Source organism: Haemaphysalis longicornis, unplaced genomic scaffold, assembly GCF_048455015.1.
Source record: "Haemaphysalis longicornis isolate Haplotype H1 unplaced genomic scaffold, Haemaphysalis longicornis Haplotype H1 scaffold_25, whole genome shotgun sequence".
Taxonomy (NCBI): domain Eukaryota; kingdom Metazoa; phylum Arthropoda; class Arachnida; order Ixodida; family Ixodidae; genus Haemaphysalis; species Haemaphysalis longicornis.
The window spans coordinates 1772762-1794674 of NW_027526314.1; the positions used below are offsets into that span (position 1 = coordinate 1772762).

General features: G+C 48.9%; 1 pseudogene; it reads right to left on the reverse strand.

The window, feature by feature from the left end:
* Nucleotides 1-21913, reverse strand: part of LOC144172677 (nose resistant to fluoxetine protein 6-like) — a 250733-nt pseudogene that overhangs the window by 72135 nt on the left and 156685 nt on the right.

Genomic DNA, 21913 nt, shown 5'->3' on the forward strand with positions numbered 1-21913 from the left:
ATTGTACGAAGACTTCACGAAGTGCGCATTACGGTCGTCCGTGCATCGCTTTTTTAGCAGCAATGAGATCCCTACAGTGAAGGCAACTGCTACGGATGTCAACGCTAGCGGCGATGTTACTCCTCTGAAGCCATGGACTGTGCGCCGCCTGCTGAATGACATCGGGTTCAGGTATGAGAAGAGGGGCCGGAACTCGCTGATGATCGAGCGGGACGACATTGTAGCGTGGCAGCAGAAGTACCTCTACGACATCGCAAGGTGCAGGACGGAAGATCTAAAAATCTTCTACCTTGATGAAACCTGAATGAATGCAGGACACACGCTATCGACTGTTTGGACGGACACGACAGTTGCTTCCTACCGCGACGCCTTCATGCGTGGTCTGACGACAGGTTTGAAGCAGCCGTCAGGGAAAGGACAGCGCCTGATTGTAACGCACATCGGCAGCGAGGGCGGCTTCGTCAGTGGTTGCCTGGATATCTTTCGGGGTACGAAGACCGGCGACTACCACGAGGAGATGGACGGCACCCGCTTTGAAAGGTGGTTTGGGGCCGTTTTGCTGCAACTGCCACAAGGTAGTGTAATTGTCATGGACAATGCCTCGTACCACTTGCGGCTGGAAGAATCAGTGCCTACGACTTCTTCGCGCAAGCAGGTCGTTCAAGACTGGCTGACGTCCAAAGGACTCGCTTGGGATGAAAAAATGCTTAAAAAGGAGCTCCTCAGCCGTGTGGCCTCCGCAAATACACGGTACATCAAGTATCGTATTGACGGTGCACCTGAAATGGCAGGATGTATTGTGCTTAGGCTCCACCCTACCATTGCGAGCTCAATCCCATTGAGCTCATATGGGCACAGATGAAACGAGGTGTCGCAGCCAGAAATGCCACATTTAAGCTGGCAGATGTAGAAGTGCTCCTGAGGAAAGAAGCTGCCAAGGTGACAGCTCAACACTGGGCAAACGCTGTTCAGCATGTGATCAGCATTGAAACAAAGTTCAGGGGAGACGGTGGAGCAAGTGCGCATGTTCAACCTATTATAATCCATCTGGATGAAGATGACATGGACTCCGACAGTGACCTATCTGGTATCGAGTCCTTTGAAGATGTGTAAGGCGGCCAGCTATTCGCCAGTGCCGCCTTTGCCCCTTTCAGTTAGTGTGGAGTGCGCCATTTAGCTTGAGTAACTGTTTCCTCAGCTGCAGGAGCAAGCAACTCCTTCAGACATCAGAGAAGACCAGATGTGCTGTTTGTGTGCTTTATTAAGACCTATTTCTGGAGTTAACTGAGCAGCCTGTGTGTGGTGTGTAACGTGCTCATGGTTGATTGCTTTGATATGTAGCTATGAGAATCAGAAGATGCCATTGCAATGTTTCGTTTATTATTTCATTTGTCATTTCTCAATTTTGTGTGCTGTGTCGTATAGTCAACCGGGATCTTCCAGTATAAAAGTGAGGGTGGCAGAAGTTATTTCAACAATCGATGCATGATCTCATTTGCTGTAGTGAACTGAGTGGTGTATTGTGTGGTGCTGGCTCAGGGTTGGTTGACTTGATATGTAGCTATAAGATTCAGAAAAGGCTGTTGGAGTGCTTGGTTTCTGATCACAATTGTTACAAGCGTGGTGCAGGAATTAGGCCGAATGAGTGCAGTCCTGACACGACACTGCGTGGCAGACGTATTCATAAAAGGAAATTGTACATCTCGAGCTACAGAATAACTACACTGTTCCAAACTATTTTCTGGAAGCAAGGCCATGCTTGCACTGTGCGATAGTTTTCGCTGCAGAGGGAGGATGGCTATTCGCATGTATAGCATGAGGTGTGTGCAAGCAGAGTCAAGCGAGTTCACAAATTCACTTCAAGCAGAATCACTTCTGCAGTGTGTGGCTCTGGGGCTCCTTTTGCGGCACTATGTAAATGGCGATAAAGGCAAGTTTCACCTACAGGAAAAGATGCTAGTTCGAGTTTTCACCCCAACTTTTTTACATTGTTTGGGCACTTATGCACGTATGGGATGCAGACACAAAGTTGCAAATTAAATGACTACGCGAAAGCATGTAACTGAAAATTGTGTGCCCGTGTGGCTGGCTGAGCCAAGTTGTCTTCTTATAGAGCGTTAAACGAATAAATCGGTTTCAGCGTCCTATTGCTCGTTTCATTTGCTCTGCATAATTCACCAGTGCGTCTGTTTAGCTGTCTGAGCTAAACCTGACTTAGGATACAGCAGTGCGGACAAGAAAAGTTGCTTCGGTGTTTTATTTCTAATTTGATTCTGTTTAGCTTTTATTTGGCTATCTGCTGTCTTACGCAGGAATTAGGATAAGTATGTTTTTTTCTGTTGTCTACTCCACTGGATAAAATGCAGAAGCACAACGTTAAAAAAAATCCCCGAAGCTTTGGGAAGGGGAAACATGGTTGGTTTCAATCGATTCTCCCATGTATGGGAATAATTTCATGTAGTGCATATTTGGCAAGATAATAAATTTCCTCCTGAACATATGATCCGATTTTGGCTCTTGCGTAACAAGAAAAGTATGATATGCATTGACCAGTTTCAGTGCAGCGATGTGTATCATATGTGTTCTTCTATGCATCCACTCACCCGACATGTCATACATCAACCAGTGCAGATAACTCTTTATGGTACAGATCACTAAGTAACCCTTCAAACATACTTCATTGGCTGTGTTATGAAGTGGGCATCAATTTATGTGCTGTCATTGTGATTTACACTCCTAATATATGTGCAGTCATTGCACGTGTTGAGTTGCGAACAGTGCTGCGGCAAGCAGCAGCTTACTATTCGACTTGGCATCCACGATGTTGAACACTGCTGTAGCAGCGGGCTTCTCGCTCCAGCAGCCACATGAGACGACGCAACAGTGAGAATGGGTGAAATGTTGACGTCTTTTCCACTCTGAATGCTCTATTTCCAATTTAGAGCACATGCATGCAGATGACCAATGCAGCAGCAGCTTCTTACTTAAGTGACATGAACACAAGGCGAGCAGTGCCTATATAGCTTCAATAATGCACATCTCTGATGCAAGAATTTGATTTGGTGAACAATATGCATGCGCATGTGTAGAAAAGGCTGAACGGTGGTTTATTTTATTTCAGTGCGGCGCTTCATGTCTTCACATGCATTGTTGCAGCTGGTCATACCTGTGAAATCTAGCTAATGCAATGTCACTATCTCGCAGCACAGCTCATTCACGAAGCATAAATGGGACAATGAAATTGAACTTACAGTGGTAATACTCATGTGGAATTCTTATCATAAACAGCGCAAACTCAAAGCAGATGCCTATTCGTATTTAATTCACAAAGCTTTTTGTCCGAAACAACAACTTAAAGCACTCCAACAAAAATGGCGACGAAAACATACCAGTTGCAATTACCACATTTAATAATGGAATCTCAGCGTAACCGAGAAACAAAATAAAAAAGGTGGCATATTAAATAACATCACGCAGCTAGGCTACAGCTCGTATGCATTCACGGTAAAAAAGTGCGAAAATTCAACTTCTTGTATTTGGCACAATTTGGGTGAATACGCTTGCGGACGGCATGGACTTGGGACCCACGGCTTGACATATAGCCGGTATTCAATACCGTGGAATGCATGCAGGCAACCATGCGAGTTCGCCGCCATATCTGTGGCCAAGCGTCTGTTTCCAAGGCGACGTTGTGCGCACGGCCCCCAGATCACGCACCCCTCTTCTCCTCCATGCCTTCATGGCGGCCAGGCAGGCCGCGGGCCGCGACGTGACCTTGTGTTTCCGTGCAAGGCATGTGCGAGTGATTCGATAGTCAGTTGTACCGCGATAGCGTTGGTTACGCGAAAAGCCATGATTCCGCTCATGGGTGAGACAACCTTATCTGCAATTCAACCCCAGCCTCTGCGGACACCTACGAGCGAGTGCGAGTCAATCGTGGCACAAAGGTTGCAACGTGAGCGCAGTGGTCCGTTTGACAGCAGGAACTGCATCATTTCAAAAATGTTGCCCACTGAAGGCAAAGTCATACATCGACGTCAAGTGCTGTTGAGTGCAGCACAGTACGATCTACCTATCGCCAGACGCGTATGAAGTAGCCGCCGCAGATCAGCTGATTGCCAGCCGCCGCGCTCTAACGTCAGACGTGAGTTGTTTTGCTGAGTGTGAAACATTTAGCGCACCAGAAAGCCAGCGCTAAATCGGTGTACGCGTGAACCATTTTTCCAAAGAAATTATTCGGTTTTTGTACTCAACCACGTATTAGAGGGAACTGAGGGAACGCGCCGACGCAACGCAGGCGATGAGGCGCGCCGTAGTGGAGGGCTCCGGATTAATTTTGACCACCTGAGGATCTTTAACGTGCGCCGAAATCTCGTACACACGGGCGTATTTGCTTTTCGCCTCCATCAGAAAAGCGGCCGCCGCGGACGGGAATCGAACCCGCGACCTCGTGCTCAGCAGCGCAACGCCTTAGCCACTGAGCCACCGCGGCGGGTATTAGAGGGAACTTACCAGGCATAAAGTGGTGGCGCTCTACCTACCCTCGAGCACATCGAATCTCCACGGAGGATGAAACCGCGGCTGCGAACGGCGCGTATAAGCAGCGCGTCCGACGCTGCAGTTGGCTGCCACCGTGGATGTCGACGCAAGTGCACCCGCACCGCATACACGACTTTATGCCTGGTAAGTTCCCTCTAATGTCATGGATGCGGTGCGGGTGCACTTGCGTCGACATCCACGGTGGCAGCCAACTGCAGCGTCGGACGCGCTGCTTATACGCGCCGTTCGCAGCCGCGGTTTCATCCTCCGTGGATTCGATGTGCTCGAGGGTAGGTAGAGCGCCACCACTTAATGTGAATGTGAGTGCGATTAATATTATATCTGTTGACGCCACTACCAATAATCGGGCTGAAACGCAGCAGACGATGTGCGCCGGTGTTTTTTTTTTTTTCTTCGAGATGCGAGCGCAAAGTGCATGCGCTGGCACGGTGGCCCCTGACATGGCGGTTTTCAGTGTTGCCAGGCGGAGAAATCGCCCGCTAAACGTTTCATTGAATACCACATATATGCTCAGAAAACGAAATGCAGCGCGTGACGTCGCACTGCTTGCGTTTCACCGCGTGCATAACTCTCCATGGCGTTCACGTCGTGCGCTATGCACAACAGTAATATTTACACTGACCGGCGTAGTCTACGAGAAATAAACAAGGAGTTATCGCCCCCTGTCGCAGAGACTGGTGCAATAACGTGGGTAGCACAGACACAGGAGGGACTAAACGGTAGAACGAGAAGCACTTCACGCTCAAGACCAAACGCCCGCACAGGATGATGACGGCCGCTTTGTATCATACGGCGTACACAGATTGCAGTAACTGCAGCGGCGGCTGTTTACAGGCAACGCCGAGCGCTCATAAAGCAGAACAACACCATAGCGATTGTGGTTACCGAGCATGTTAAGAACACTGCACACAACACGCAAACAAGGAATACGACTGAACGGCACTAAAAATCGCCCTCAGAGAGCCCGACGACGCCGATGGTTTGACGCGAACAGCGGAGGCGGCCATTTTGGTAGAAGTCCGTAAGCGCGGAAGAACATGCTCTGATTTCTTCCGTGAGCGCGGCGTGGAGGCGGTCTACCGCGACATCACGTTGATACGGCGACACCATTGGCCTGGATGGGGGTCATTTGATGAGGAACAGCCTCATTTTTCTTGAGTTGTAACTTGTATCCGAGTATAGCAACACCATCCTCAAGTTGGGTTTACCTATCCGGGTTTTGTACTTCCCGAACTCAGGGTCCGATTTCTCTTGCTGACGGTTCATACTTACCCCCGCATGTACGAAGCCCCCTCTAGAGCTGCCAAGCCTGTATTTATTTGCGACCCGAGTTTATGTTTTACATATCCGTGGCCGGAACGAATTGCACTCCGTGGCCGGAGTGCAATTCGTTCAAACATGCCTTACTTGTATTTCTGTTAAGCTAATGAAGTTATTCCAGTATCCACTATTGAGCGAGAAACTGAGTTTTTCTTTCAAAACCCCTACCCTTTGGCTGCAAAACTTCTCGCACGTTCTCTATTAAGCCGCTATTTTAATTGAGTATCTATCCAAGCATCCTACTTCTTCTGTGATATATACAGATTAATCGCAAAATGGCGAGAAAGCTCGAATTGGTGTTTTTTCAGTCTCTAAATTGGAGTTATTCGCTACGAATCCCGGACTACACACCCATTTTTATGGCACAATTTTTAGCTATAGCTCTCGCTCTATAAAGCCCGTTTACAAGCTCGCTCTATAAAGCGCGTTGTGGGAGCACGCCCAAATCATATGGTAGAGTGTGCAGGGTTGGGGACAGTACTCGCAGGTGGCGGAGTAGGAGGTGGGATGAATGGCGTGGAGGAGGGTGACGTGCGGGTAGGTGATGGTGTGAAGGCGGCGGTAGGTGGTGGCTTCATCCTTAGTCAACTTGTCGTGGGGTGGGGGAAAGATGCGGCGTTCGAGGCGGTAATGTTCGAGGATGTCTGAATTTTTGAGGCACAGAATGGTGGACTTCCGACGGTGATGCTGGAGTGTTGGAGGGGAACGCCCGGTAGATATGCGCGCAGGCGGCAGCATGAGCCGCCTCATTCCCCTCCAGAGACTCATGTCCCGGGGTCCAGAGAATGCAGAGGTAAGGAGGGTTAGGGATGGACTGTAGGATGCGGAGGGCTAAGGGAGCTATGTGACCGGCGGCGTAATGGCGACAGGCAGCTTGCGAATCTGTGACGATGGTGATAATGTCTTGAGATGTAGTGGCTGCGAGGGCTATTGCGATTTTTTCTGCAGTTGTGGAGTCGTTGCCAATTACTGTTGCGGAAGTCAATTCAATTCCTCGGTAGTCTACTGTTGAAGTTGCGAAGGTTGGTTTATCGGCATATTTGGAGGCGTCAACGTAGCGGGTGTCTCGTGGCTTGACTTGAAGCATCTTGCGAAGCATTCGAATCCGGGCTTGTTGGCGACCCTGGTTATGAAGGGGGTGCATATTCTTGGGTATTGGGGTGACGGAGATGAAATCGCGTAGTTCCAGAGGGATACGTTGGAGGGGGTGATGGGTGGCAGGTAGTTGGTAGCCGAGGCGACGGAGGAGGTGACAGCCAGTGTGTGAAAGCTTGAGCCGTTCGATCTGGTTGACATGATGTGCCTCTCGAAGTTCGTCCCAGTTGTTATGAAGTCCCATCTGTAGTGATTTGGCAGTGGAAGTTGTCGGCGGTAGCCCTAGTGCTAATTTATAGGCTTGCCGGATGATTATATCGAGTTTTTGTATTTCACTATTTTTGAGAGTCAAATATGGAGTTCCGTATGTGATGCGGCTAATGAGGAGGGCTTGAATTGGGCGCACAAGGTCATTTTCTTTCAGTCCTTGTCGACGATTAGCAATGCGTTTGATGAAGTGCGTGATTTGTAATAGCGTTCCTTGTAATTTATGAATAGTAGAAATGCCTGCGCCGTCTGATTGGATAGTAAGTCCCAGAACACGAATTGTAGGGGTGGTTAGGATGGGAGCGCCATGTAGGCTTAATTGTGGGTCTGGGAGTCGTTGTCGTTTACGGCCTTGCGTGCGCTTTTGGAGGACGAGAAGGGCAGATTTTTCTGGTGCACAATTGAGGCCTCGGGCTGTAAGGTAGTTGTCGGTGGTGTTAATGGCTTCTTGGAGGGCGTCTTGCTGTTCCCCAATCGAACCCCATGTGGTCCAAATAGTCAGATCGTCTGCATAAAGTGCGAGTTGTATGTGTGGAATTTGTTGTAGAAGTGGCGGAAGTTGTAGCAGGGCAAGATTAAAGAGGAGTGGGCAAATGAGTGATCCCTGGGGTGTACCACGCGGTCGGGCACGAAAGGAGACGGATCGGATGGGGCCGAGGTTTAGGTTGGCTGTGCGATCGGTAAGGAAATTTTGTATGTAATTGTATGTACGTGTGCCGCAGTTAGTTAATTGGAGCCCTTCGAGTATAGCCTGATGTGATACATTCTCAAAGGCTCCTTTAATGTCCAGAGCTAGGATAGCGCGTTTGGTTTGTGAGCTCAGCGGTGTAAGGACTTTGTCTTTTAGCTGTAACAGGACGTCTTGCGAGGATAGATGTGCCCGGTAGACAAACATGTTATGAGGAAGTAAGCGGTTTTCTTCGAGGTAAGCTGTGAGCCGATTATTAACTAGGTGTTCATATAACTTGCCTACACAAGATGTTAAAGATATGGGACGAAGATTTTCTAGGGTGACTGGCTTCCCGGTCTTCGGAATGAGCGTGATTTCGGCATGTTTCCATTGAGGGGGCAGATGGTTGGTTGTCCAGCAATGATTAAAATAGTCAAGAAGTGCGGCTGTGCATTCGGGGTTGAGGTTACGGAGTAGTTTGTTGTGTATTCGGTCTTTGCCTGGTACGTTGTTACGAGTGAGGTTGCTAATGGCGAAGGTGAGTTCAATGAGAGTGAAGGGGGCGTCAAGGTCGGGATTTTCTTTTCCTTGGTAATTGCGAGGTGGAATGTTTGGTGGTTGTGTCGCGTGGTCTGCGTATTGTGTGAGGAGTTGCGCGTGGAGCTGCGTTTCATTGAGGTGGTGATTGTGGATCAGGCGACGGATGGTGTGACTGGTGTCTGCTTTGCTGGGCTTAGTACCCAGCATGGAGCGGAGGATGTTCCATGTAGACTTAATGCTGAGAGTTCCTTGAAGGTGGTTGCAAAATTTTGTCCAGTTTTGTTTGTGTAATTAAGGTGCCAGCATAGTCGGCTGCCTGTTGTGTGATGTGGGCGATGCGTGTTTTGAGTTTTTTGTTGTGTTTTTGTTTTTTCCAGCGGCGGATAAGCCCTCGGCGGGCATCCCACAGATGTAGGAGATGCATGTCTACCGAAGGGTCATCTTCTGTTATAGCTAGGGTACGGGCGTGGGCTTCGACAGTTTTTAGGATATCTTGGGTCCATATTTCAATGTCTTCAATTGTGGAGGGGAGAGGGGAGTCACGAAAGGATTTCCGGTCTGTGAGTTTAGCATGGCCGATTTTTTGAGGAATGCGGGTGTGACTGATGACGAATTCAATGATATAATTATCACTGCCTAATGTTTCGTCGAGGCGTGTCCAAGTGGCTCGTGGAACGTTGTGAGTGTATGCGAGGTCGAAGGTGGAATCTCGTGCCACGCTGTTGCCTATGCGGGTTGGGTATACGAGGGGTCGGTCCAGAACGTGAGGTGAGCTTGTTTGGCAGCGTCGTGCATTGGCGCTCCTTTTTTTACTGGTTTTGGGATAACCCCGTGCAGTATGAGGGGCGTTAAAGTCGCCGAGAAGGACTGGGCGGGGATGTTTCGTCGAGGCTTTAACTTTTGAAGGATGGAATTTATAGAAGCTAGGGAGTGCTGCGGGGACTGTAGATATTAAGAATAAAGAGACTGGTGAGAGTTTTCTTAGGCGGGATGAGTTCAATGAAGGTATATTGCCAATTAATAGGAAAGGTGTGTGCTTGTGCAGTGTGTAATTTATGAACGAGTATGGCGGTGCGAGGCTGATGGGAGTGTGTGTACGTGATGTAATTACGAAGTGATACATGAGGTGTTTCCGTTTCTTGTAAAGCAATCACATCGGGAGAGTGAAGTTGACTTAAATGGGTCAGGGAGGGCTGCTTGTTTTTATACGTACGACAATTCCACTGCCAAATAGCCAGTCCTGAGGGAGATGGGTGGGACGCTGGAGGCCTGGTAGACATGTTAGATGAGGGGCTCAGGCTGGCCGGATGGTGGGGTGACCTGAGAAGTAGTCGCCTTGGCTTTTTTATGGGAAGCGGGCATGTTTTTCTCCAAGTGTACGATGCGTTCGGCCTGTTCCTGGGCAGCTACCATGTGACTTCCCTGTTGGCCAATGGAGGGCGGTGCTGGCCGGAGAAAAAGATAATAGCAAAACACGGAGGAGGGAAGGAGCGCGGGTGAGGGCGAAAGGCGGCGATATCATAGAAGGACGCTACCTTAGTAATTTTAGGGGCGTTATTGGGCATGGCATCGACGCGCCCTCTGTCGCGAGGCGGCAAATCGAAAACGCGCGCGGCGCGATTTCCGAAAAGGCTCGCCGGTTCAGGGTCAGTCAGTGCATAGCCGGCTGCCGGCTATTCCCGCTTTCTCTTTTTGCGAACAGAATACAAGTAGCTGTGACAGCTTGGAAATATTGACGGCACGGTATCTGGTACCAGGACAGGCCGTTTAGGTTTGTCTACGTGGACTTCGCCACCAGGCTCGCCGTAATGCCGCCGCCTCCCTATGTCGCTCTTCGAGAAGTGCTTCACGCAAACCGCCGGTAGCCGATCGCGGAGGCCACGCGCAAACATAGTCACGAGACGTGAGCTCCAGATATTTTCTGGGAATAGCACGACCCCACACTTACAACCGTACCGGGTCACTGTGAGCTTTAAAGGTAATTACCTTTTATTTGCAGGATGCGTAGCCACTGTTGCAGTTCGGCAGGGCACATTTCCGCCCCATCCTCATGAAGCACGGATGTAAAACACTTGCGTTTGGGCAACATGAAAAGCGCGCGCAAATCTCAGAAGCCTGCGAGAGGCGAGAGGAGCGAGAGTGAACACTCGTGGCGAGAAGGCGGCGTCGGCAGACGTCGTCTTCTCGGGGATTCCTTCTAGTGCTTTGTTTCAAGCGCGGTACGGCGTGTAACTAGGGCCGTATTTATTAATAACTGCTGCTAAAATGTCTAGCACTTCCGTTTATTCATTTTACAGAAATAAATCTGGCAATTTTCACAATATATTTGATGGTATTACGATTTTTGTGCGTTGCGTCCGTAGAAGAACATGTAAACTACACACAGAACACAAATAAGCCGGAATGGGAGTAAATGGCTTGTGTCATAACTCAGTACCAATTCGGAGTTTTCAAAACTCCTTCCAATGGGAGTTTCGCCTTACTCCCATTATTTCGGCAGTTTTTTCAGTAGCATATGGGAGTTTCATTTTACTGCCACTACAATGGGAGTTTCCAGGGGTACCATTGGGAGTGTATTGTTTCCTCCAACTGGGAGTTTTCAGGGGGCGTATTGGGAGCAGTGCTGACCTGCATTCGAGGTTTTTTTTGTGTGTGTGTTTTTGTGCGCTTCATATATTTGCGCTGCAGTGGAATTTATTACTGCATTTGGGAGTTCTTAATAAGGGCACAGGCCGCATTTTTATTTTTCGTTGGAGATCACGTAATTTCTAGTCATTTTCCGCTACAAATGTTGAATGGCGAAACGTGAAAAGTTTGTTTTCTGCACAGTCAATTTATTGCATAAAAATTACATGAATACGATATACGTGTGAACACGTTAATAAGACAATAAAAACACTGAATCAACAAAACACCTACATCGAGAACACAAGGTATCTTGGTAAGAACTTTATCTACTACAACACTCCTCAACGAAAAAATTTAAGCCATTTGCAAACAATGAGGTCAGCATGTCGTCGGTGCGCTGTTTGCTTGCACCTGCCTCCCAAACGCTGACGTTGCCGCACCCCCTGGCACGTTCTTCTGGAAGCCACAGCAGCACATTCATTGTAGGGATAGCAAAACGCTTTAAATCTGCAGTAACAAATACATAAGCATATTGGGCATCTGACCTGAAAAAAAAAAGAAAAAGAAACGGCACTGTAAAGACGCTGAACTTGTCACTGTTGTGTCCAACTTTCCGTAATGTCTGAATGTTTAAAGCTACGCAAAATTGCACTTCTGTCCGAGACACCTGCGCTCACTAGTTCGTCAAAACGAAGTGTTCTGCTGTTCAAAAAGGTGCGCGACCCTTGTGGCGACCAACTTCTCAAAATGCTTCCTTTCCCTCTTTTCCTTGCGTGTAGTGTTCTGGGAACGAGCTTCAGGTTTTACCACCTGCACTGCCCCTGTCTCCCCTCACCGAAAGTTAAGGAAAAATTTCGGTCGGTGTGACGCCTGCGCGTGCCCCCCTTAAAAAAAATAAAAAAATAAAATAAGCAGTCGTCTGTCGACTCTACAGAATGCTCCCCCGAATGGCGTTTGCTGGTTATAGTTACACGCGCCTAGCGTACGGAGAGCTCCCACGGGGCCCCGACCTTCTCCCTTTCCAGTGAAAACAATCGCCGGCGGCACGCGGCAGTCACCCTCCTAGTAGCAGGCGCGGCTGGCACCACACCTACTTCTAAAGAAAAGCGGCCGGCCTGCGACGTTTGACCGGCCAACTTCACCCTCGCCTGCCAGTAAGCCACAGACACAGCCTAACAAAAACACCTAACAGCCGTCCAGAGTTCGGACAGTTTTCATTCTGCTTGCGAGTGTGAATGAGTGACCCGCGCAAATACGCATTGCTTTCACACCGTTCGGCCTCCCCAATGACGTTCCGGGCATGGTGCCGTCTTTCACGCACTACGCTCACCTCCAGTGGCGGAGAATCGCCCGTGCAGTGGCGCGGGAAACACGTTGAGTTTATTTGACGCTAGAAGGGGCACAAGTCTCCCAAAATGTTGCGTACAATAAAAAACATGAAAATCTTACCTTCAACCACCTCGCAGAGGCACAACCGCGTTGTTGAGCCAGTCTCAGCGATCACTGCATTTAGGCCTCGCGTCGGCTCGCTGGCGAATTCCGTCGGCTCGAAGGTCGGTGACACGGAGGCGACGTTGCAGTCCGTCGCACGTCAGTCCAGGTTGGTTCCACAATGTTCGCAACGAGCTTCGGTTGTTGGGAAGCACTTCACATTCGTTCGTGCGGCCGCAAGTTCACACTGGCAATAAATTTTCGGGGACGCTGGCGCTCACACGACACACGACACCAACTGGCAGCCATTTTGTAAGGACGCGTAGAGGGGGAAGGGGTGAAGGGGAGGAGAAGGAGATGGAGGAGGCGTGGGAGTTTTTAATACTCCCATTAGGACAAACGCAGTAATCACAGCCAGATACTGCGTTTTGTGAAGAGGTACAACCGTGGTAAATGCGCTTATTTACGACGGCTTGTGGCCCCCGGTGTAAACTGGCAGTTTTTCCACCATCATACTACCACACGTGGGAGCAGGCCGCCTGTCGTGAGGAGTTTAAAAGACGTATTCCAGCCAAGAAACTCCCATTCAGGCTAACTTGTGTTTTGTGTGTATATGGCAACGCGCTTGACGCGTCATCTTTTGGGCTGCTTTGCAAGCTACACTCCATCCTCGCCAGAAAGTGACATTAACGCACCACCCGCCCGCGTTGTCCCAGCCCAGCGAATTCCCCTCCTCAAATACTTCTTTCTCCGTGGTGCTGGATCCAATGGCATACCGATCAATTGCACTTGCAAGTTGCGTTGGAAAGCTGATGGAGCGAATCATTCTCGCACGTCTGGAGTGGTTCCTGGAGCGTTACAATGTCTACCCTGATGTCATGGCTGGATTCCGTCGTGGACGCTCATCCATTGACAGCGTTATTGATTTGGTGACTTTTGTGCAGCAGCGGAAAAGTGCGAAGCGGATATGTGCAGCGTTGTTCCTCGACGTTAAAGGGGCCTACGATAACGTGGAGCACGATGCGATTCTAAAGTACTGCAGGCTGTGGGGCTCGGTGGCCGGGTCTACCAGTGGATACGGAACTACCTAACAGAGAGGTCATTCTTTGTTATGACTGCAGATGGGCCGACATCAGCTCACTATACTCACCGTGGTGTTCCCCAAGGAGGCGTCCTGAGCCCTACACTGTTCAACCTTACATTAATTGGCCTGATTTCTCGCCTTCCAAGGAGGGTTCACGTGTCAATATACGCCGACGATATGTGTGTTTGGGCAGATGGCGTGACTCGTCGGCATGTGCGCGCCCGACTGCAAAATGCCGCAGACTTGACGACCTCATATCTACACGGACAAGGGTTGGAAATATCCAGCAGCAAATGCGCCGTGCTTCCGTTTACACGAAAGCCTATGTATGCATACCCTTTGTATATTAATGGTGAAAGGGTGTCTTATGTGAGAAATCACAAGTTTCTCGGCATAGTTGTCGACAGAGGCCTTTCTTGGAGCGCTCATGTTAACGTTCTAAAGAAGAGGCTCTCTGCAGTGGTGCATCATGTGCTCAAACTCATCGGCGGCAAGACGTGGGGAACACCCCTGAAGTCGATGTTACAGCTCTACAACGCGCTGTTCTTGGGCTATCTGCGATACAGTGCCCCTGTCCTTTCTGGAGCGTGCCGCACAACTACTCGGTCACTTCAGGGTATACAAGCTCAGGCCCTGCGAACCTGTCTTGGTCTACCACGATGTACGTCCACAGCAGCGACCATTGCCCTGGCTCGAAATTACCCTTTGGCAACCTTTGTGGACGTTGAAATACTCATGACACATATCAGGCACCTCGACCGTCTACCTGATCATCACCTCGCGGAAATACCAGCGACCCGTCCCCGGGCGTCGTTCGCAAGGGTAGTAGCTGCCCACAACACCAGCGTTCCATCGAACTACACGCCGGCGATGAGACCGCTCGTTCCGCTGTGGTGTGTGATGCCGCCCCGAGTGTGCCTAGATATCCCAGGAGTGACAAAAAAACGTGATCTTCCAATTCCGGCCCTGCAACAGCTCGCTTTGACGTACATGCACGAGACATACAGTGACCGAACGCATGTATACACTGATGGCTCGGTAACATCGTCGGGTTCTGCCGGAGCTGTTGTTATACCACGACTGTCACTGTACAGCAAATTCAAGATAGCCAATCTCACGACATCCACGGCTACAGAACTTACGGCCATCCGTAGCGCTCTTCACACCATCGAGCAAAGTTCGTGCCGCAGATGGGCTATCTTCTGTGATTCGAAGCCTGCACTTCAGTCACTCCAGTCAGCGCTGTGCCGGGGACCTCACGAACTGCTCCTGACAGAAATAAGAATGGTGTACGACCGTGCTGCCCAGGCGGGTCATGATGTCACCCTACAGTGGCTTCCTAGCCACTGCGGCATTGTCGGTAATGAAAGTGCGGACGCTGCCGCCCGGCTGGCGCATCAAACAGCGACAACTGTACTCATCCCATTGTCTAGGACGGACGCAGCTAGGGTCCTCCGCATTCTTGCCCGGGAAACAGCTATCTCCCAATGGTCTCCAGAAGATTTCACATGCGCACGCATTGGTGCCTTTGACCCGCACCTGCAACGTCCCCTTCCACTAGGCCTCCCAGAGTCTGACGCAACTCTTCTTTGCCGTCCCTGGCTGGGGGTGGCATTCACAAATGCTTACTCGTACTTAATAGGAATGGCAGCAAGGGCGGAGTGCGAAACGTGCGGCACATCGGAGACGATACGCCACGTTTTATGCGAGTGCCCACGCTCGGCTGAAGGAAAAAAGCTGTCGTCAGCGCTGAGGAACCTGGACTCTCGGCGGCCATTTTCGGAGGAGAAGGTTCTGTGCCACTGGCCTTCTCAGTCATCCGCTCAGAAGGCGACTAAGGAACTATTACGTTTTCTACGGGCGACGAACTTGAACACTAGGCTATAGAGTGAGAGCCTCCAGTGTCAATCACTGTCAGTGCCTCAGTGCTGGGCGTACGTGTCTGGTCCAACTTTTCCTCTTTTTTTTCCTCTCTCTTTTTTTGCCCATTTCCCCTTTCCCACGTGCAGGATAGCAAACTAGGCTCTAGCCAGGTTAACTTTCCTGCCTTTCTTCTACATTCTTCCTTCCTTCCTTCCTTCCTTCCGTGGTGCTGACCCACCCACCGCTCGAAGCTCCCGCGATATTGCTACGCGAAGAAAAATTCGACGACTGTACACGTGCACTCACTGCTGGTAAAGGATTTTTGTTTGGCTCAGCCACTACAGCGCTCGTGTTGTCCTCGCAAGTGTCGTCATGAACGGGACTAGGATGGAACAGCGCGCTCGCACTGTCGACCTTGTGCGTTATCTCGACTTCGCGTCCCTTTTGAGAAATGCCGTAGAACATGACTAGTGCTATAGTGTAAAGGCCCCACGGATATGTAACTGCTTTCCGCATTCATTTAATTACAGCCGAGCAGTATTTTCTCTTTGCAGCCACTTGAATCATGTGGTAACAACAATTTTTACCTGTAAGGGTCGCATACGTTTTCAACTCCGAAACCGAAATTGATTGCGCAGAAAAATCTGGAGCAAAGTGCACATAACAACCCTCAAGACTCAAGTTAAGCCGAGTTCAAAAATTACAGTTCTATGTCACACAATCAGCTCCATGGTGATTGAACGGTTGCAGCGCCAGTGTCCCCACTGGTTTTTAGTATTGAACTCTATGGTCGTCCGAGTTTTTAAGCTTCATTCGCAAACGCTTCCAGTTAAAACATGGCTGCACGAAAAAAGGAATATCGATTCCTTGGTCAGACAATTGCCGTTTGTGCAATCAACCAGAAACTGTTGACCATTGTTTTGCGCTGCGCCGTGACGCGGTGTTTTTCTGGGACGTTTTGCACCGGACACTGAAAAATGGCATTGACATCACTCCGTACACCATTCGCATCTTGCCATTTGAAGACGTTAATCGGGTGCCGTATGACGGTTTTGTTCTCCAAGGATTGTTTAGCTTGTGGAAGTGCCGCATGACTGATCGGCAAGCGGAACCCCCTAGGCTAACCAAGCGCATTTTTCGGGAGCAGGCAGCGTTGGTACGGAGCGTTTATTCGACGCAGAGTGATCCACCGGAGTTCATGCCTTTTTTGGATGCGTGCGTTTGCTTGCCTGAGTTTTCAAATGGTGCCAACCTTTGATAAACTGACGTGCTTACCATTTTGCTGTATGATAGTGTTGATATTGTGTGTTAATTGTCTTGTCTAAGTTTTTCGATAATTTCCGTGCATTAAAGAAAAAAAAAAGAAGTGGAGCAATCGGATAGACGCCGGCTTCATAACGCGAGGGACCCAGGTTAGAATTCTACCACAGGAAGCGTTTTTTTCTTTCATTTTAACAACGACCATTCATCATCATCCTGAGAGAAAGTTGGCTTTCCTGCAGGGCGTATTGGCGTACAATGGCATCAGTAAGGACACTAAAGATGCTCTTTAAAATAAAACTCCCACCTCCCCTCGCGGGAACCCCTGTGTAGATGCGACGCATAAGGGGTTCACGTTGCAGCGTTGGACAGCGGAGGAACGGCGCTGGAAAGATGGAGCGGAGCGGCGCAGGCACCGCGTTTTATAGCGCGCATAACGGTGAGGGGACGCGCCGGCGCCAGTGCGTCTGCCGCGGCTATGACGCAACGCAATCCAACACAATCCACTTTAATCCAATCCAAATCCAATCCAAGCCAAGCCAATCCAATCGAATCCAATCCAATGCCCCTCGCGAGAGAGTGTTCGCTATCGGAGAGGAGAGGGGATGATCGGCGGAGAGCGCAGCTGGCGCGGCGAGGAGAATGGGGGAGGGGTGGACGCCGACAACGCCGGATGGATGCAGGTACAAGGCGAGTGAATGAGATGCGTTCGCATCTAAAATTCGGCTGAATTTTCAGCTTTTTCTGAAGAAAATTCAGCTTTTTTTCTGAAGAGCCCAATAATTCCGCTGTTGTTATAACTGAAGACCACTAAACCCTACATCCCCCTTCCACTACCCCCTCTCCCCCATGCCCAATAAATGTTGCAACGTGGTAAACGAGTGACGTCGTCGGCTGTAGCGCTACCATATATTATATAAAAGGGTGTAGAAGCGACGTTTTCGGGGAATGTAGACGAAGTGGAGGTAGTTGCCGCGCTCAGCTTGTTCACTAGTGACGCACATTACTCTCAGAGGTGAGGCACCTTATCTTGCCAAATATTTCAGCAGTATGTAGGGGTGTGAATTCAGTTTTTGCTTCGACACATGCGTTGTATAGACCTCCTACGTCTATGTAGGTTTTCTTACATTGAAATTTAGTTTTTTTGCGCCTGTCCTGCATCGTCTGACGACGTATTGGGGAGGGTCGAAGCATGCAATGTATAAGTATATTCAAACATTGTAAGTGTCTCTCTTGCCACACGGCGCGCGCTGATTGGGTGCCGGAGAAGCACCAACGGGAGGACCAATCGGGCGCTTGCTGAGGAGGTGGCGACCTCTCTTGCGTTGAACCGGATTTAAGCAATTAAATGAGACACAAACTGGGCGTAAGTTGCCTTCGTGTCACACGACGCAACATGCTAAGAAGCATGCTTTACAGGAGAGAACCTGGTGTTTGAAACCAATTTCGAGATGGAATTTACAATTTTCGGTTATTAATACAAATAAATCTTGATTATTCCTGTATTTTAAATCAGTTTAAATCACGTTAATTTATTTTGAACCGGCTTTATCTATTATAGACTTGTTTTTTTACCATCGTATGACAACTTGATTTACCGTGACGACATCACAATACGACAGGAGACGGCAACAGCCCTAGCCCCTAAGGTGCTTCGCCCCTAAAAGCACACGCATGTCGCCGCTCGCGTTGCAGCTATGAGTCTTTGTGAATGTATCACTTAGTGCGTGACGTAGTGTGGGCCTGATAAGATAACCAAAGGGAATCTTCTGTACCATTTCGCTCTACCGTTGCTATGAAGATGCCACGCGTGATCGGTACGCCTGAAGGGCAGCCGAAAGAGCCTGAAGTATCGTTGCTGGGGAGTAATAGCGCTACCTATCACCATCGCAGCTTGGCTGCTAAACCCACTTCACGTAGTGGAATGGCCGATTATTCTTCTTTTGTTACGGCATAACATTGATTCGGGAACACCCTCTTCGCAGCTGCCTCTGCACGATTACTCCCCCAGGCCGTGGCCGAACGGTCAAATGCACGTGGATGCGGATGCGGCCCGACAATACCGGCCGCAGTTCGAATACAGAGGTATATAGTGAGGAATCTCGTTGGTACGGTTCGGCATAATACGTTTTTCAACATATGTTTTTGTTTTTCATTTCCGGCCGAAGTCCCTTAGAAATAATGAATTTTCGTGCGTTTACTCGGATCGAGGCTCAAAGGCTAGGGCAACTCGTACGGCTGACCTACAGCACAACGGTGCGCCGCATGCTCGACTCTCAGGGTATAGCTCACCCCACAGCGCGCCTACTAGTTTCGCGATTGAACTTTTACATCTGTCCGCTCCCGCGTAACATGCATCTTATACATAACAAGAAGGGGCGAGAGGCCAGAGCCCGTGCCCTGCAGAGACGCTTTGCGAAAGTCGAGAACTTTGCCTATGCGGACGCGGACGATTGAAAGAAAAAAGTGGAATTTAAAAGCGGAAAAGTGGAGTTTAAAAGAACAAAGTGGAAAGTGAACGCAAAAGAGGAAGCGCGCGGACATGGCACGCGAGTTCGGTTTGCCAGTGTCAACGCTCAACACTATTGCCAGTCAGAAAGAGGAACTTCGAAAAAAGCTGCAAGTTTTTGGCCACGGTGGAAGACAAACGCGAGGTGCGAAGCATCAGCAAATGACAGACGTCCTGCTTACATGGTTCTAGGAAGTTGAAGTGGTAGGAGTGAACGTCGATGGATCAGTCCTACCCCAAAAAGTTGAAAACACCGTGCTCTTCCTGGACATTGAATATTTCCAAGCATCGGGTGGCTGACATCACCAATTTAACGTACGACACAGTATGTCGTAAAAAAAAACAGTTTCCAGCGAAGCGAGAAATACCGGGTGCCTCTTATTTACATTTCAGAAGAATTTACTCCTGGACATCGAAAAAAAGAACGTGCAGAAGAAGTTCCCCAGCTACTTCAATGTTACTCAATAAAGTGAGTTTATGGCGGAGTATAGATATTTCCCATCTTTTTTAGCCTCTATGGATAACGCGATTTTCGCCTACTACGTTTTATTTTCCCGTTCCCGTGAAAAACGTATCAACGATATTTCACTGTACACGAACATTTTGTACCCTCTCATATGTAGCTGCCACGAATAGCGCTTCGGAGTATTCGGTTACGGTGTCGTGATCAAGAACCTCATCGTAGCAGGTTCGGCTTCAAACATTATGCAGTTGCCTCTTCTCGGTTCGTTTGGAAGCACCATTATTAATTTATTTTTTTCCAGCGGGCTGAACAAGAAAAGTTTCAACTTGCCTTGGACATTGGGCGCTCTTTGTAGGCATCGAAGAGGAAGAAGGTGATGCACCCGGAGAAATAGCAGACCGCGTGGTAGAAGGGCAGAACGTAGTAATCGTTCATTGTGTCCACGAGCGTTCTGAAATAAAAGAACCACTTGTATATGTCTGTACAGGCAGCAAAGCAATCAGCGTTCTTTTTTTTTTTGTCAGTAATGCATTTATGAAAAGACAGCGTCAAGATTTTGTTTTCGAAGCTGGAATATTTCATCGCCTATACAAAGGTGGACCTATTAAAAGCCGAAGGAATGCCATCAATAACAATTCAAAATATGAGAGGCCCGAGAGTAGAGCCTTGATAGAGGAAGGGAATTAACCCTATTATCAGGATGGTATGGTTTTCGGGACAGCCATAGTCCAGGCCGTGTTCGGTGGGAATGAAGAACTTCAGTGCCTCCTTGATCTGGGCACAAGGAGAAGCTGGTCAGGGAGGTGGGCGGGGCTTTAGCCAGCCGAGTCGGACTCAGCAGGATGCGCTGCTTGCTTTGGGGGTGAACTGCTGATATTACGAAGAAAGAATACTTCTCTACATTTCCAAAGCATGTGGCTAGCATCAGCACTGCCTCCGCAGCGGTTGCAGGGTGTCGGTTTCAGTTTCCCGTCATATGAAGTGTAACCTGGTCGGGGGGAGTAAGGTGTTCGTTTGTGCATGGCAATTTACAGTGTCGTGGGTTGTTGTCAAGTAAGTTTGGAGAGCGGAATAGGAATATTCCTTCTGTTGATTTTAAACTGTTTAAGTATATCCGGATTATCATAGACCTCCGGATCTTGAATACGTAGGCTTCTGCGAGACACCGCTAGTAGACTCATTGAAGAAGGGGCACTGTCAATTTACTTGAAGAATACATTAACCTATTACATAAATAGTCGTTTGAGAGATACGAAATACGGGTGGAAATCAAATTCGGCCAGTTTTACACTATAGTGGCACATGGCAGATGGTGTCAAAAGCTTTCATTAAATTAAAATATGTAAAAGGCATTCAGTTGACCTTAACCTTAAGCGGCTCGCAAGCGTGAGACATAAAACTGACATTACGGAGGTCTTTCCCCCGACGAGAAAGCTGTGTTGTTTTGCTGACCTTGTGCTTTTAGTACTGAAGGATAGTAGCGCATGTAGAACGAACTAGAATTGATAACAAGTGGTGCATGCAATAGGAATCGGTCGGTAGCTTGTGAGATAGAATTTAGAAATGACTTAACAATAGAGACTACTCGCGCTTTTTTCATACGACCGCGAAACGTGTTGATTCTGAGGCAAGTTTAAAATACCTGACTCACAACCAGACCAAGGAGAATATCGAATGCCTCGAGTACTCCGGAAGGAATGTCATCAGGGCCGAACGAAAAGGTTGCATTTAGTCACCTTATTACTCTTGAAACGAAACTTTGGAAAATTAACATTTGAGCGGTCTTAACAGGATAACAAAAAGAGGGAAAATAGCTAGCCTCGTTTATTTATCTACACGCGGAACGGAATCGCGACGCAAAAGCATTCGCAACATCAGGGGCGGTATTCTCGTAACTGTCCCTTTTGAAAACGTCCCTTTTGCGTCCCTTTCATCGTGACGTACTTCCGGTTAAGCAGTGGGCCTTTTATTCAAATACCGTAACTGTTGTTGCAAACGCATTTTAATGAACTGAAACCGTATCAGAGTATCTTTTATGTGTTCATTGTTCCGCGAGCTAACCAACAACAAGGCGACGAAAAATCGTCTGCTCCAAATCGTCTGCTCCGCGTAGCCACGGCTCATAGCTCCGCCGTGCTTGCATGGCGTCACATCCGGGTGTTCGCTTTAAGCCAATCAGGGCTCGCTCAAAAGGGACACTTTTGAAAGGGACACAAAAGGGAC